Consider the following 18,089-nt stretch of genomic DNA (forward strand, 5'->3'; position numbering starts at 1 on the left):
GAATTCCTGTATTTGAATATGAAAACTAATGGCCTAAATTTAGAAAATATTTTTATTACTGTCCCATGTTTTTGAAAAATCATGCCAAGTACTTAGATTTCTCATTTAAACTGATTTCTTAAAATTCTTAACTAAATATCTTTCTTCTTTTTGTTCTTTGTTAAGCATTAAGACCATGATGCAATTTTGTTCCGTGCATGTTTTAAGCAAAAATAATATTTTGTTGAAAGTAAAATTTCAGCTTTACTATTTTACTAATTACTTTCAGTTGAGGAAGCCAGTCCTTCTAGAAGAGAGCATGCAGATACTGCCAAGATGTAGTTCAGGAGTTCATTAGCAGATATGTGCAGGTGTAGACCATACAATGGCTAAAATTACATTTTTAAAAGGCAGCATTAAGTGATTTTTTATTAGACTTTCTGAGGCTCACCCAGCTTCTAGAAGTTCAAGTATAAGAGACTGAGGAAGCGGTCTAGTCATTTTTTTGGGAAGATTACAAAAACAACTATGACTAAATTCCCAGAAGCTGTAGCATGTAAAAACCTGGACTAGACAATGCCTTCTGAGCTCAATGTAACTGTTTATTTATTTGAAAGTCAGACCACCACTGCATCAACAAGCAAATGCTGTACGTTTTTCACTGTTTAAGAGAGTGACAAGTGGAAATAGAAAACAGGATTAAATGCGTTACTTCTCAAGAGGCTTCTATAGTGCAGTGGGAAAAATCTTCAAAGTGTGGGCAAAAATCCTACTTTTTGTGAAAGCTGCATTATAACTTCCCTGACTCCACCATACTGTACTTGCTACAGTAGCTGCCAGGAGGGACCTAAAATAGAGCATTCCCCAAACCCTGCTTCCAAGTTCTTACTTGCCCTGTAGCCAGCCTGGTTCAATCTGCTCACAGAGTGTCTGTTTTCCCTTCCCGAAGACAACGATATGGCCCTTCAAGAAATGGTGCTGGATCAGATCACTTGTCTGAGGTCAATCTTGTAGAGCTGTCAGATAGCACAAAGCTGCACAAGAAAACAGCTCCCCAGGCATGGAAAGCAGAGCCCATCCAGACTGCAAATAATCTAGCCTGAACAAAGTGCAGATGTGCTGGAGGCCTGTCCCCTAAGAAAACTAGCCAGCTCGCTAAGAGATACCCCAACAGATAAGCAGTACAAATAGTCTGCAGATTAATGTTATAAGCCTTGCCCTCAATCTTAAATACACTATCAAAAGACAGGGAAGACTTAAGCTTTCTCTATTACACACATCTTTTTAAAATGTTATCTCACAACATGTGGAGGCTATTTGCAAATTGTTTTAAAACTAGAAAACCCTGAGAGGCTTATGGTGTCGGTGGTATTTTGTTTCCAGAAATTACTATAACTTATTTCAGGCATATCCTGAGACATATTAGTGGTCATGTTAAAATATAATTGTTTTAAATCCAAGATGCATTTTTTGTATGAAAAGTGCAAGACACCTTGAGAATGCTGTTGTAAAAGAGTCCTGAAGCCTCTGCTTTAACAAAATTGCTACTGGATTCCCTTATAGGTTGTGGTACAGTAATTTTGCAACACATATATTGACATATTCCCAAGTTTTTTTACTATTATGTATTTGAACACATTTTTAATGTTAATTCTTTTTTCTAGTTTTGATTTTGACCAATTCCATATTGCCCATAAACTACAATTTAGGAATTTCTGATATGACACATTTGAGGAGCATAAGGAAAACTAGAATTAAACACAATTTCCTCAAAAGCATTTCAATAATGGTATAAAAGAGAGCTGAGACTGGTCACTTATCCATCACTGAAATGTGAATGGAACTAAGCTAGAACACATTTTTTACAATCATTTTTACTAGGCTGCTTTAGAAACCACAATTTAATAAAACCAAACAGAAAAATATTTTTCAATTCAAGCTACCTAGAACATGTTCTGTAGAAGACAGAGTATAATAATTCAAATACATATTTGGCTAGCTAACAGAGTTAACATCCAGTGCCATGCAAAGAGCCATGGAATTGCTCATCAGAAGTTGTGAGACCTTGGTTTCAATACATCTTCAGCACCTCCCATGGCAGAGTGCTGCTCAGTGCAGAGCTGTGACAGACTCAAAGGGAAGAGAGCCACTGACCACAGGAATCACCTTCCCGGCAGTTCCAAGGGGCTGAGGTGGCAGCCCTTCCTCTAAGGGAAAGGAGCAAGCAGCAACCTCGATGACTGGGAAAAAAAAGGGAAAAAGACATCCTGGTTTTCCAGGGAAGAGGATCACTGTGTCTTCAACGTGGTATGTTCCAGGTTCTTTTTCTGGTAATATCATAAAACAGAAGCTTCAAAATATATCAGGCTAACGTTCAGGTTTTCTGCTCACAATAAATGACAAAAACCACAGATGGTTCATTCCCCATCCTCATGACATTATACCACATGAGGATCTCAATAGGATATAACATTGAGAGAACTTCCAGATCCCACTGTAAACATTGCAGCTTAACAATAGAAAAAAACCTCAGTCACATAAGCTCAGTCTTACATTTCCCATGATTCTGCTTATTCTTTTCTTTTTTTCTTGCTGCCCTACCGGTCCCTCCAAACACCAGCCCTTTTGCCCTTCCTCTTCCCAGGCTTCTTTTCCTCTGCAGGTGAAGTAGCAACTTCCTTCACCTCCTCTACATGCCACTCAGGGTTCCTCTTGGAATTAGCTCCCTTTGGATTCCTCATACTCATGCACTGTCTCACTGAATTTTTGTATCATCTCCTCTCTCAAGAGAATCATTTCCTAGCAGCTTTTATGTTGGGCTAATGCCAAGAGCAAGAGGAAGGCAAGACTACTCCCTCCTCTTCCTTTTCTTTGCTCTGTGTGAGTCACTGGCACGGAGCAGGCAGCTGCAAAACTGGCCAAGAGGCTGTTAAGGTTTTCAAACCATTTAATAAATAAGATTTACTCAATGAAACCTTAAGAAGAACAAAGAATTTGATTTTAAAACAGTACTGAATGGTCCCAGTGATACAACAATGTCTATCCATCTTTCTCTGTTTTCAGAAAGTACATATGAATATGTCAAATTAATCCAGAAATTAGACAATTGAAGAAATCTTTTTCATTACATGTGATGGATATCATACTTTCATTGTAGAAAATTACTCCATTAACTGTTCATCTACAGCAGTCATTATTTTCACAGCAGTGAATGTTTTACACATTATTCAGCATACTGTCAGACTAAAAATTCTGATAGCTGAAGTACAAGGCTATACTTCCATTTTAACAATTACATCATAAAACTTATTTGTACTCATCATTAAAGCTTTGTTTTAACGATGTGCACCTCTTCAGCATTGCATCCTCAGTTTAGCATGCATTAAGTAATAAGCAAGGGGAAAAATTGTTTTGTCTATTGCTTTCAGTAGGTTTTGGCTAGCCCTGCCTCTTGTTCAGAATTTTTGTAGTGCAAAACAAGTGTAACAAACACTATTCTTTCCCTTGCTACTTAATTTTGTTCTTTTTGTTTATTAATTTACATGTGATTAGTTTTTATTTATTTTTACATTTTTATTTTCTTGGCTATTTTCTATCACCTGGGTAGCATTACATTGATTTGAGTCCATCCAAATCATGGAAACCACATGTTTCTTGAGAACTGGCATGGCAGTTTTTGAATATGGTCAAATATAGGGGGGGTTATGTTAAATGGTTATAGTGAGTTGGTCCAAACATCTGTTATACATGCATAACAGTGTGGAAAAAAAAGGGGGAAAATGAAGATTCTTTTTTTGTTTCTCAGCAGGAACATTAGTAATTTAGGGAGGAAAGTTTCATGTTGCATTGAATCCTGGATTGAAATGGAAACTATAAATTATAACACATTAAAGGTGTGACCCAATAGCTGCTCTAAAGCTCAAAAATCTCTTCCCAGACCACTTCATATTTCTAATATTATTGCAAAGTTTATAATAGCTATGACATTTGTATAGAAAATAAGAACTTTCTTTGGGCTGGAATCAGGATCAAAAATCCATTATAAACCATCTGACAGAAGAAGCTCTATGAAACAGCAATTCTTTGCCCTCTGTGAATTCAGTGTTGCTTCTAGCATTAGGTATGTCAGTTAGTTAGACTGACAGGCCAGGGAAAAATTCTCTTTCTAAGGCGAACATTGCCCCCTTCTGCTATAAAGCAGCCAAGACATAACTTTCTAGTTCACAAGTTTCTGGGGCTTTTGGCTTACCAACACGGTAAGGTGAATAAAACCACCTTTCTGCCTTACCCCATTGCTAACAAACACTTGGAGCAGTTATTTTGTAGTACTTGTCATGCATTCAGAATATCATCAGACTAAAAATTCTGATAGCTGAATTGCAAGGCTGTATTTCCATTTTTTAAATTACAATTACATCATAAAACTTATTTCTGTGCACCAATAAAGCTGGTTTAATGATGTTAATTTCCCACTCAGTAACTTTAAAACAAAATTTCCTTCTTATAAAGGTTTACTCCCTTTCCAGATAAAAGAAAGATATTCTCTGTCCTCAGAGAACAATTGCACAGAAAACGGTTTCTCTCCCTACGTTCTTTCTCTAAGGTCCACTAGTAAATGACCTATGTAAAGATGTTGGAGAAACAACAATGGGAATCCATGAAGGTGTTATTTGTACATGAACAGAAAAACACTCATGCAGCTTTTTTAGATTTTACAGTAGTAACAGAAAGGACTGGCATTTTGGAAGCAATATTTTAATACTGGGTAATGGCAGCTTAAATTTTGCTACCAATTACAAGAGAAACCTTGATTTCTTGCATCTTTTGGTGCACCACATAAAAAAAAAAAAAGTGTTATTCCATTAAAAAAAAGTCTATAAATACTTTTAAATTAAAAAAAAAAAAAGAATGAAATTTGGTGGAGTCTAATAATAAAATTAATAGTTATATTATTAATAATAATGAAATAGCTATTAAATGTCAAGCTTCCTGACCATTTTTTTTTTTCATTTCTCTCTATAGATGCTAGAAAACCTGCCTGCAAACTTCTTAAGAAAGGGACCCTATCACTTTTAACACTAGGAATAGAAAAGAAAAAACCTAAGGTTCCTGCAGATTAACTAGACTGCTAAGGCAAGTTACAAGACAGAAAATTCAATGAACCAAAGAAAATCATTGGCAGCATTCTAAGAAGTTGTTGATGTAGTCATCAACTGAATATTGTTGGGTTATTCTTATTAAAACTTGATCATCCTACCTGTGTGGGTTTTAATTGCTGTTTAGCTAGCAACAGTAGGTTTCTCCATTTCTGATCTCAATTGGTTTAAGCCTTTTGTATCATGAATAAGTTCAGTTGGTCTACTTACTGATATATTTTCAACTGTGTAAGCAGGAAAACTAGGATCAAAATGTTTTACACCTGGAGTATCAGCCCAAATCCAGATACAGAATTAGATGCCACTTTATATTCATTATGCATGGGGGAAATGTGACTATTGAGAGAACCTCTAAAAAATGGGGTATTAGCATATGCATTCAAAATATAATGTAAAATTGACTTGTGGTGACTTTCATACTTAAAAAATCTAGTAACTCATCTAAAGAACAATAACAAATACTTTTCCTAAATCCTCATAGGGCAAGGGTTGAATGTGCTTTCACTACAGATGTGCTGATACTTTCTTTCTCTTCTTTGTTTACATTTGAGCACCCTCAAAGACATGTAACATTCACAGCATATTAATACTGGCAATTTGGATGGATGAAGTTGCTCCAGCAAGTAAGTACACAATGACTTTGAGTGTTAATTAATTAACTCTAGCCCAGCCAAAACCAGGAGAAGTGTACAGTTTAATCCTGTTGCCTGAGTCATACCACTATGCACAATATATTTAAATAACTACTTCTCCCCGCTTGTTCTTTAATAATAGCTGCTTCCAGGCCACTTTCTGAATATTCTTCCTGCTTAGCTTCCCACTTGTTTGCTGCTTACATCCTCCATCATGTTGTTGAAGTCTCTAAAGGCAGATGGTGGAACTGGAAGTCAGAGACTACTTTGAAACTGCATGGGATTACTGAAAAACACTCACAGCCTTATAACTAGCATGTGCAGAGAACTGTCATCATGAAACTGATGTCAGAATTATGTGAGCATGAAAGCAAACTCAAGCTAAACTGGCTAATCCATAACCAAAACACCAAACAAAACCCACCTAATCACCTAATTTTAAATGTGGATTCTAAATTTTGCATATGTATCTAGTAGATCCTGTAGTCAACCAGGCTGACTACCTTCTTTGCTGGGTCTCACTTACATATGATAATTCAGGATAACTGCTATTTTTTTAGCATACCATACCAGAGTGACAGAATGGCAACGTACTGAAGAGGAACATCCACTACGGCAGCACTGTAGAGCACTGAGTTAACAAAGCACAAGGCTTTGTAAATTCTATTCTTAGACCTGGGCGTAGGTCAGAGTATCAGTTATGTTACTTGTAAATAACCATATTGCTGAAGCTACAAAGCACAAAGTAAAATACATAATTTTAAAACAAACAGATCAAAATGCTGCACATGATATAATCAAAGTTTTGCAAAGAATAAATGGATGTGACAAATGGAAATTGATTCTTTCCACCAGTTAAGGAGCAACTGGGGCAATAAGGTCTGCACTTAACCCTGTTCTTTCATTGCAGTAACAAAGTGACTATTAAGATAAGATGCTCTTACATGGCATACTATGTCATTATACAATCCCTAGGTTTTGTCCTGACAACACTAAGTGGTGCATCATATAACCTCAAGAGCTGAGGTGGACACGCCTGCACCAGTATTTGACAGTTCAAGAAAGATGAAATAATCAATGCTGGATAGAGAAATGGCCTGAACAGCACTGCATCACCTGTATGACGGCTGGAGCAGAGTACAGAGCCCAGGTATCACAGCCACCCAAACAGCACATCCAAAATCTGGTGGTGTTTTTTTCCTCTTTGACACAAAACTCACATTCTGCGCTGCAGGGAGAGAAGTGAGCAGGACAAAAAGAAGCCCCAGCAGAATTCCAGCAACTCTTTTCCATGTAGGATTGTGCCCCCTACTTTAGAGCCTTGCTGCTGCTGCAGGGTGCCTGCCACACAATCAACGCTGAGACAGGCAAAGCTCCAAAATGTAACAGAAAGTAATTTTTTTAACTTCCTCTCTAAAATAAAAATAAACACATTTTCTGGTATCATCTTTTAGCATGCACAAGGTTTGAAAACCTGCAGCTATCCTACTCTGCTCTCTTTTGCAGGGTATGTTAGCATGCATTAGTTATTCTTGCATATCTGTTTGAGGAAATCAAATCCTGGATTAATGGTTGTGTCTTGCACACCACAACAACAACAAGAAATAAAATGTGGCATCAAGCTGGATAAAAGATTCGATTTTTTATAGTATTTAAATCATTATTAGATCAGTTAATAAGCGTTAATATATTAAACATCAGAAGCAATGATAGCTGTAATTAATAATCATATTGTGTCATATATCTGCATGCATAATTATATTATTAATAATTTAAGGAAATAAATATTAATATTACTTCTTTATTAAAGGAACTTCTTTATTAATAGGAGCTTTGTTTTAAGTTACATATTTCAGAACTGTTCATTCTTTAATGTCATTGCAAATGTCATGGTACTGTATCCTGATAATGTCTAAATAGCCAAAACAAGTTTGCCAGATACAACCAAAAAAGGCAAAAGAGAGTGCTATTCATGTTTTCATTTTGCTGTATGCTAAATGTACAATAGGAATAATTGAGAATTGGGCCCAAAATCCTCACAGTGTCCATAGGTGCCATACACAGACATTTTTACTACAAACACACTGTACACAACATTCGTTTTTAATAGGTTTCCCAATGTTAGCTGAAATTGTCCCCAGACACCTTGTATAAGTTATGAGCTATAAATATTTTCTCTGAAGCTGATCGAAGACAGCCCAGAGAACTTACAACAAATTTTGTGTCTCTTACCCAAGTACAGAGATGGCCAAAAGCAATCCCACTGGTGTTATGGCTCCACTCCAAAGCAGAGGTTTCTAATCACTCCAGCAGCAATTGGCACCCTGGAGACTTCTGCCTCTGGCTTGGTCCACATACCCCCATGGTATGATTGCACAATGAAAAGATTTGGTCCTGAGCAGTGATCAGAGGCCAAGAAGTCACCTCACTGACACAGGAACAGGGAAATAACGTGTTACAGCTCCCTATGGCAGCCTTGTTCTCTGCAACAAAAATACCCTGAGCTACAAGGAGAGCAGAAGCAACAGCCTTATGCCCTCTATCTTAGTAGCTGTTGATGGTGGAGTTTCATTTATCAGAGGCTCCATCCACAAAATTACATATTGTTTCTAAGGGGATGGGGGTGGGGAGTGAGTGTTCAGACAGTTCTCCCACCTCTCACAAGCTTTCTCTGTACTTAGTGTGCTCCCCATTCTGCTGCCTGCCTAAGGTTCCCCCAGAAGTACCATCCAGTATTATGTCACCAATACCAACTGACCCACAGAGCTTAAGCAGAGACAGCATTTTCCTTGCAGAAGCCTTTGAATACAAAGTAAACGGCGCAGTTCACAAAGGTTTACAAAAAAAAGTGCTTGACATAAATAATTAGTAACAATTGCACATCCACTTACCACTGTCAGCTTTCCTGCAAGTTCAGCCAATAGTGACTGGCTCTGCCTGACACTGGGCCCTGCTTTTCATGTAACTTCAACATCATTAGCTAGCCTCCGTGAAAGGAAAGCCAGCACCAAATGCCCCTTCTTTATTTTATGGTCCAGACCAACCCTTCATCAGTTTTCCAGGTTCAGCTGCCTCCTTATTACTGTATTTAACCCAGCCCATCAATTCAGCTCCTACTCTGGAAATGCTAAAGTTCACTTGGGCTTGCTCAAGAATGACATTTAACAAACAGGCAGTTAATATTATTCCCATGCCCATGCTTGTCTAAACCCAGTACAAACCATTAAGTTCTCAAGTGGAATGATGGTTTTAGTCATGAACTTGAGAAATATTCACATTTTGTTGTGAACTTCCTTCATAGACTATTTGCTGCATTTCATATAAACATGCAGGGAAGGATACAGTACCACAATGCTACTTTGCACAGACATATGACTAGGATTAACATATACTAGACTTCTGACAATACACAGTCACTTCAGAGTGACAGTGGACTGTGGATGAACTGACCTTCTTCCCCCTTATTGTACAGATATCATGACAGATCCAAAGAAACTGCTTTGCCTTTACTTAAATCACAGTGGTGTTTCAGATACATCCTGCGCAGAATTTCCCATTATCGCAAGAGTTACCTTGTAAATGCACTTGTCAAGAGGAGGTGCTTGCTGGGAAATTAAGCAACCCATTAATTCATCTAAATAGACTAAATTCTAACTAGCACAATTAAAAAGTACAACATGGCATTATATTTATATGGTTTACATGGGCATCATTCTGGAAGAGGCTGTATATTTATGTTGTGCAGCACAACATAAGTGATCAAAATTAGAGAAAAGCGTGAACTTGAAGGGACATTCTGTAGAGGTTTTTGAAAATATCTCACAGATGGCACTTTCAGTCTGTATTTTTTTTATGCATCAAAAGAAATAAGAGAGAAAGACAAGGATAGCATGGTGGTTTTGAAGAAAAGGGATTCATTGCCTCAGACAAAGAATAATCTCTAAGAATAAGACTTTTTGACAGGAAGTTTCTCTGTACTAATAACCTGCATGTTATCCCTGCTTCTTTAAAAGTATAGTTTTTTTTGCAGGATCAAGTAAAGGGAGAATTCAATGAAGCCTGAAGGAACTATATTGAATAAGAAGTAGAAAAAAAGTAGGTCTGAGGAACAGGAAAAAGCATTTTCCCATGGTACTGAGTCTCACAGACATAGAACTTCTTATCTCTTGTAGGAATAGTATCAGCTGCTGTCTTCCCACAAGCATCGCCAGATTCCCAAAATGGTGGGGAAAAAAAGGAAAAGAACTCTGACTATATCTTCTGGAGGCTATGGCCAGCTATTTTCCCCAGAAGGCAGGAGAGAGAGCAAATTAGAGCACTTTTCCCACATCATCACTCCAAAACTCTTGATGCCTGTAGTTTCCAGTTCCAAAAGAGACAGACATAATTTCAATGAAAATTATTGCCTACAGGAATCAAAGAGTGCATAGTGTCTCCAGCTACAAAAGGAAGTCTATCACAAATATAAGACCCTGTTCCAAGGTTTCCTCTGGACCCTGCATGATGGCACTACAGGCACCATGAATAGTTATAAACTTGTTTGAACTTCAGATCTCATAAGAAAATGTCAAACAACCCTGGCCAAAGAATGCTATATATTCAAGCAGCTGGGAACCTTCATAGAGTTCCTAGAGGCAGCAAGTGTAGAAAAGCCCTAGGACCCACCTCTGCCTACAAAACCCAGGCAGCAGATGGTGGGTCCTTTGTTCCCTAATTGTATTTTTAACAGCTTGATTTTACCTTGCTACCACTCTTCCTAAAGAAAAAAGAAAACAAAAAACTCCACAAAGTTAGTAGTAATCAAAACTTTTTCAACCAATATTAATAATAAAGAAGTCATACAGACAGGGTAAATACATTCCACTTGAAGTGCTATATGCAGTTCCTTCACTAACATCACAGGAAGTTAAGCATTTTCAGGAGAAACTAATCATAGCCTAATCAACCTCCCAGAGTTTCTAGCACATCTCTTTTTTTTTCCTTTTTTTTGCCTTTCTGGCTATAGTGTTTACAATTAAAAATGTCCAAGGCACCTTCCAGTGCTGGCTTTGCCACTCACCACTATTAAAGATGAGAAATGGTCTGTGATAGCACAGTAGGACTGCGAGCCCCAGTGCGAGAAACAGAACTGTAATTCCTGCCCATGCAAGCCAAGTACTTTCATCCCCTTTTCTTCTTTGTCCACCCTCGTTTCAGGGTCTTGCTAGCCTGATCATCTGCATAATTTAGGACTAGAGAGCAACACTGAAACTTAGGCACTCTCCATTAAGAACCAACACATGTCCCTTTAGGAGAATGACTGAATTCCACATTTGTAACATTAAAGCTTTCATTAAGGCCTGCATAAAGGTATAACTTTTTGCAATGTACTGCTGTAAGAACCAACCTAAATAATGCTCAATTAAATCTGTCTCAAGTTGGACCTGAAGTTGCTCACAACAGCCACTGGAAGAAAACTAATATACAGAAAGCAGAAGTCTGTTGCTATACAGTCAGAAAGCTCTGTTTGTCAATACACTGATTTTAAGATACCTTACAGGAAATCAGATGGAAATTAGTAACTGTAAGTTAAGGCAGAATGAAACTGAGGTGTAAAAGCCATCTTTAAGGGTAGAAATATTATGGGTTTAATTATATATTGATTATACTTATTATCCATAGAGATTTAAATGCTTCTCTGAAGCTGCTTATCTGTAATTGTTTTTTTTTTGTAATTTGATTATCTTTTCTAAATATAAAGACCCTTTGAATATTCTTAAGAATAATGTTCTGTGCACATTTTCACATCTTCACAGTGGCTCTGCTACTAGCACATAAAAAATAAAAATTATCAAATAGCTACATAAGTTTGTGTTAATGAACTTTAGCCATAAGCAGGCACCTATTCAAGAGAAACTGTGATATTCACAGACTCTACACCACTTTAGTGTTGTAGAAGTATTAAATAATAAGCATGATGATCTAATAAAAATCTTTAATAAAATACTACCAAACCTTTCCATATCTCCATTGTGTCACCTGGGTATAACCTCTTTAAAATAAGAACTTGAAAGATGAAAGGCTTTGTTCTAGCATGCTGGAAAGCAGCTACTGACATCTGTCACTTACAGGATTTAATTTTTGGGAGATCTTCTGTAAGGCTGAAAAGTTCTACCTCATGAGAAACTGTAGAAACCTAATGCTAGTATCGTTGTCATACATATCCCTGCAACTAAGCAATGCAGGGGAATGTACGTTGTCCTGAGGAACAACCAGACATGCGCACAGGATTAACAAGCCAGTATGACTAGTTAGAGCCTATTTTTAGTAGTACTTTGACTTTAAACATATTTGTACTCTTGAAAGCTGCCTGGTATTTCTATTCAAAGCCACGAATGAAGGCTGAAAAGGAGTGAAAAGCAGAAGATGAGAAAAGCAGATGATCCTCTCTGTTTACATTCTGTGAGGAGAGGAATCAGTCTAGATTTTGGGTTTGGCATAAAGCTGCTTGAAAGGGACAGTCTCTCCTCAGCAATGAGAAATGCAGAAGAGGCCATGCTTCTTGAGGTATTCAAACTTCTCTGCTGTGCCAATATTGAGAAGTGTGGAAAGGCTGCTGAGAATTCAGGTTCCTAATTTATTTCCTTGGTAGTGAATCAAGAAATGAAAAAGGGTAAGACAAGGGAAAAAAGGAATGGGAAAGCTTCTTCCATGTTAATGCACAGGCCAATTAAATTCTTACTGGGAATCTAGAAAACTCAGGACTAAGAAATTATTACAATATTTACAAATATTGCTCTAGGGTTTCCACCACTGAGTGGATTTCTCAGTGAAAAGAATTCATAATTAACTTTGCTAGCCATAAAGATCCATGAACATTTATCTCATCTTAAAACTACTTAAATACTTTTATCCTAAGACAAACAGCATTTCAACATATTTTTATAAATGGTGCTCTTCGTCTAATATTCCTTCCTGCTCTTTCTTCTTGATTTCTAAAATAAGGATTGATTAAATATTTCCCATTTTCACTGGTTTCCTAGTGAAAGCTATTTCAGTCCTGTTAAGTGGTTAGTCTTGGAAGGAACTGAAAATCCTGATTTACTCTAATTTACTTTTTGGATTGAATATTCCAATTTTAACAATTCCATCAGTTTTCACAGAAAAAAATGCACTGCAGAAAAGAATTATTTTATGGACCAAATTTTATTGTCTATTCATGCTTATATTGTTTCCCCTCTTAGCCTCCAAAACGCATATTCAAACTGTGATATCCAGAGTTCCCTTCCAAACAAGATTTTTCTATGATTCTATTATTCAATATATTGTTTAGGTTGATTCTCAGTTGAAATGGAAAGACTAATTTGTTTAATATTGAAATTAAAGTTAAATTCGTATGATGATCTCCATTTATGCATTAGTTCATTTCAGTTTCTTGTTGTCTTGCTTTACTTTAGTTTTTGCATTAAAGCAATAACACAAAAATATCTTCTAAAAGAGAAGATTTTTTTTTTCCCAAATATTCACAAGGTTCTAGAAGTCCCTATAGCTAGCTGGGATTTCTTTTACAGCTCTGCTGGCTGTTCACATGAAGAGCAGAGAGTCCCCAAAACAAACAGCTTAGTCTGAAGTTGTTTGTTTGAAGTTGAAGACTGCGTCACAATGAATATTTATAGGGGAACGAATTGAGGTTGCACAAGATAAAGCATGCTTCCCTGACTTAAAAGAAATGCGGTATGCGATAGATACATACATTATTCACACGCAAAATAGGATCAGAGTCTTTTAATGGAAGTGTTCCTAAAGCCACATCCTTTTCCTCTGCCTGGATCAGGTCTGCAACAAGGAGGACCATTCCTCATCACAGAAGAATGCTGGGGTGGTTTTCTGCTCTGTCCTTCAGATTGTGCAAGTTACAGTTTTTAAAGTGTTACTATTTGGTCAGATTCAATCAGATTTTCTCAGAGCAAAAACTATACTCATAAAAAAAATATTGCAAACACTTGATTCAAACATGGCTCAACAGACTTTTTAAAGAAATCCTTTACAAAGGTGTTTAAGAGAAATCACTGGGAGCCTCATAAGTTTGTTATTTAAATTCCTTTAAAGGTAGCAACAAACTAAATGCTACAAAGAAATCAAAAGTTATGCCTCTGACAATAGCGAATTGTGCTGATAACACTGTTAAGTATACAAAAACTCTAAATTGCTTTGTTTTGCTCCTACCCTTCCCCGTTTTATACAGTACCACAGAAAATTGGCTTCTCCCACAATTTGTATTTTAAATCTCTTTTCTTTCTTCATATGCTCAGAGCCTACTTTTCAAGCAAGCTGGCCTACTTTATCTTATTTTGGTACTTGCAGTAAATTCCCTTAAGCTTGTCTACTCTGACATTGCTTAAAATGTCTTCTATATACTGGTAATCACCTCTCTTACAGCAAAAAGATCCATCATGACTGATGCAATAGTGATAAACTATTAGTCCTTCTGAAAGACAAGACTTTTTTAACTTGTTAACACTATGTTTTTCTTAAACTCTTTGTGAAAATGGCTGAGGTACTTTTTGGAAGTTACAACAAACAAAACCATTCAGGTCAAAATAGACTTCAGCAGGTGAAATTTAGCCCAAATCCCATTTTGTATGGTTTTAAGCAAAACAAAAGAGAGTCTAATAATGGGATGTATAAGGCAACATTAATACAAGTGGTACTACTGGCACTTTTAATAAACCAAAATCCTTTATTCTTTTATTATCAGCGACAAACTAAAATCCTGCTTTAAAGAGCTGCAAATTGTTTACAGCATTTATGAGAAAGAGGCTCTCCATAAAGAAATATTAAATTGTTTTATTGCTATCATACTCAGATATGACAAGGCGCAACAAAATACCATGGTGATGACTGAGAGATGATTTGATAAAATTAGATTTGGATAACTGTTCCTCTACAACTATCACATTTGTAGCTGAATTCCCACTATAAGCCTTATTTTGGTCCCACTTTTTGAGAAGCTTCAAGCAACCAGTAAGTAAAAGTGGCATATAAAATTTGTGGTGAAGGTTGGAATTGTTCTGTGAAAACAGGGGCATTATATTTATTGTGTCTGGGCATGTTATAGAAACTAGAAGGATTTACTGCAGTCCAAAATAATTTACTTGTTTATTTACTGATCTATCAGTGAAACAAAACAGAATCTTTAAAGAATGAGCTTAAAATAATTCATGGGATTCACATAGCTGAGATTTCCGCAGGTCTAGTGAGCAGTAGGTGACTGCATTGATTTACCAGTTAAAATTGGCTCCCTAAATGACTAGTATAGAAAATGCTAATATCAATGTAAATTGTGAAGGTACTTTTATTCCTGGATATCATAGCTCTGGAGATGATGCTGGGAAGGAGAGACTATAGGATGGAGAAGTTATAGATCCCGGGGTGTCCTGTAAAGAGTTTAGAGAGGAAAGGCAGCCAGTGCATTCACACACAATGCAAAAAATTACCATATTTATACCTTTGCATAGCTTTTCAGATCACAAGGAAGGAAACTACACTGCAGGTTTAAGGTATCTCTCAAAGAGAAGACCAAGGGAATTCTTTGGACTTCCAGAGACTCACAGAATGTCAGCAGACTCATCTAACCTCCATACATTTCACAAACAGAAGATTTGTTGATGTAGCTATGCTACTGGTAGGCTTGCTACCAGTAACATAGATTTCAGCCTTTAGGGAGAAAAACATATATCATAAAACAGTATTTTCCTTTTCCCATAACCCAGAAATGTTACAGTAAGGCAATACAGGCACAATATGAACACAGTTTAGAGTTTATTATAAACCGTAAGAACAAACATAGTAGTATTCATCACACAGAAAACAAGTGGTTTTTTGACAAGTGCCTATCAAAGAAGATAAGAGATCTGATGGAAGCTGGGTACCTCCTAGACCCTTTATCCATGAGGAAAATTAACCTCCGCAGAAGTTTTGCAAACATCTAGTTTGTCACAGCACACAGTTCTCTGGTTTTTTTTTCTTCTATCATGTAACTTTCCTCTTTCACAAACCCCTAAAACCCTGCAACATTTTTTTCCTAATAATCACTGAGGTCCTGAAAAATCTTGAGGATGAAACACCGAAATAATTTAGAAAAAAAATATCCCAGTGCAGGCTCTGAAATTACAGTTTTTCAATTCACATTCTGACAAGCTATATAAAAACATTATGGCAGAACTCTAGAGAGAATATGGATAAACCCATTCACTGAGGAACTAATTGGAGAAACAAGAAGACAGACAAATATCCAGCCCCAGGAAAGCTTCTCCCTGTGTTTAAGATTCTTGCCTTATCAAACTTCTTACAGGTCCATTTAACTGGGGTCTCTTTAATTCCAACACAGTTACATCCTCCAGGCAACTGCACTTAACTGCATTTAAGTTTGATCACAAACACCCATCTCTTGGTTAAAACTTGGAACAATGCATTTATCCCAAAAAGCTACATAGTATAGGGAATTAATCATAAATAGAAATTATTATAAAACCAGAAAAAAAATACAAATTATTTTCATAAGTGTTCAAGAAATGCATAAATTTCACTCCTTTTTAAGAAATAGTAAAGACCCTTCTTATAGAAATAATATTTATATATTTACTTTCTATAAATACCTTACTCCTTGAAGTAAAGCCATCTTGTGAACATACCCAGCTGCTACATACGACTGGAAACTGCCTCTAATTACTTATTTCTGAGGTGAAACTATACACTGAATGCAAGAAACAAAAAACAGTTTAAAGCGTCTACTTTAGTTCAGACCAAATTCTCTCTCTGTATATATATATTAATTAACTCTCCCCACAAACTCAAAAAAGATGTGGACAGACTGGAGAGGGTCCAAAGCAGGGCCACAGAGATGATCAAAAGTTTGATCAAAGGTTCGGAGAATGTGCCCCATAAGGATGTCGAAGGAGGTAGATCTCTTCTCTCTGGAGAAGGCTCAGGAGGGACCTTCTCCTTGAAGAAGCAAAGGCTCAAGAGTGATTTCATCATAGTATTCCTGTTTTGTCTTGATATAAGAAAGAATCTTTACAGTGAGAGCAATCAATTCACTAGAAGAATCTCCCCAGGAACATGACAGAGCACCCACCACTGGAGTTTTAAAGATGCGATTAGACAAGGTGCTGAATAACCTCATCTAGGCTACCTTTCCCACAAAAGGCTGGACCAAATCATCTTTCGAAAGACACCTTCTGGGGTCCCTTCCCCATAAAACAGTCTTGGGCTGTTCTACAAGTCTAAGATTCTAACTTCAGTCCATACAATGAAAATCATAGGTAATCAGTACTACTGAAATCTAAGCCAGTCATCAAGCTCTGATTTGGATGACTAACCTTAGAAAATATTGCACATTCCATGAAAGATCCTCCAAAGAGTATTTAGATCAGAAAACTGCATTATATCAATCATCTCACTTTAAATTCTTGAAAATCCCAGTCCATGCTCATTCAGAAGTAGTGATGACCGCTGTTCCTCTGAGGAAAGAAAAAAGACAGGCTGCTTACTGTTCTTTATTAGAAGTCATAAGGAAAAAAAACTAAGAATACTTTTCCCTCAAGACCAAATTTGCTCTTGTAGGTCACAAAAAGATCTTTCAGGAGACCCAACTTACTTTGTCTGACATTTTTATAGGTAGAGTATTTATATCGGTGATTGGCTGAGTGGCCTGTTTTTCAAGGATGCTATCTATTCCTGGTTGTTATTACATTGTCTGATATTTCAAAATTCTTTACAAAGAATGTCATTTTACAGTACATATTCTGCCAGGTCTCCTCTGTAACCCTGAATATATCACACCTTTCCTGCTCATCTCTGAGTACGTATGTACATGCCCAGAAGCACATTATTACTTAATCTGAACTGATTTCTCCAGGTTACAGCATTTCTTTTACTACTTGAAAAAGAGCTCATGATTCTGCAAATGCTGTTGAATGCACCATGCTCTAAAAATCACCTTCACAAAATTAAATATGCATGTTGACATTCAGCCCCAAATATTAACTCCTTTTCACCATTACTTTGGTATTTTTCTTCATGTTTTGACTGTTTTGTTGGATGAGTAGCAAATTCTCCTCTGTGATCCAATTACACTGAAAAGGGTACAGCCACTAATCCCAGGATCCTGGCTATTCAGTCCAGATTGAACATTTAGATTCTACTTATCCAAATTCCTGCTCTGTTTTCAGCTGAAAATTGAAATCTTTCATTCACAACCTAACAGATCTTATACCCTTATGGTCCACAAAAACAGTCACAAAAAAAGACACAGCACCACTGCAATAGTGGTGAAACATCC

The 18,089-nt window shown here is 36.8% G+C and overlaps 1 long non-coding RNA gene across 4 annotated transcripts in view; it reads right to left on the reverse strand.

The window, feature by feature from the left end:
* The window catches only part of LOC134171076 (uncharacterized), a 47,651-nt gene that overhangs the window by 27,755 nt on the left and 1,807 nt on the right, over positions 1-18,089 (reverse strand). The window contains exons 3-4 of one of the 4 annotated variants that reach the window (XR_009967470.1): positions 17,128-17,268; positions 14,974-15,183 (exon numbers count right to left, since the gene is read on the reverse strand). This is a non-coding gene — a long non-coding RNA (uncharacterized LOC134171076). Of the gene's footprint in view, positions 1-14,973; positions 15,184-16,267; positions 16,503-16,897; positions 17,269-18,089 lie in introns of those variants that run through there. The other 3 variants (XR_009967471.1, XR_009967472.1, XR_009967469.1) reach the window with 3 other exon arrangements.

This window comes from Pezoporus occidentalis, unplaced genomic scaffold, assembly GCF_034315485.1.
Source record: "Pezoporus occidentalis ecotype Australia unplaced genomic scaffold, CSIRO_AGI_Poc_V1 ctg4, whole genome shotgun sequence".
Taxonomy (NCBI): Eukaryota; Metazoa; Chordata; class Aves; order Psittaciformes; family Psittacidae; genus Pezoporus; species Pezoporus occidentalis.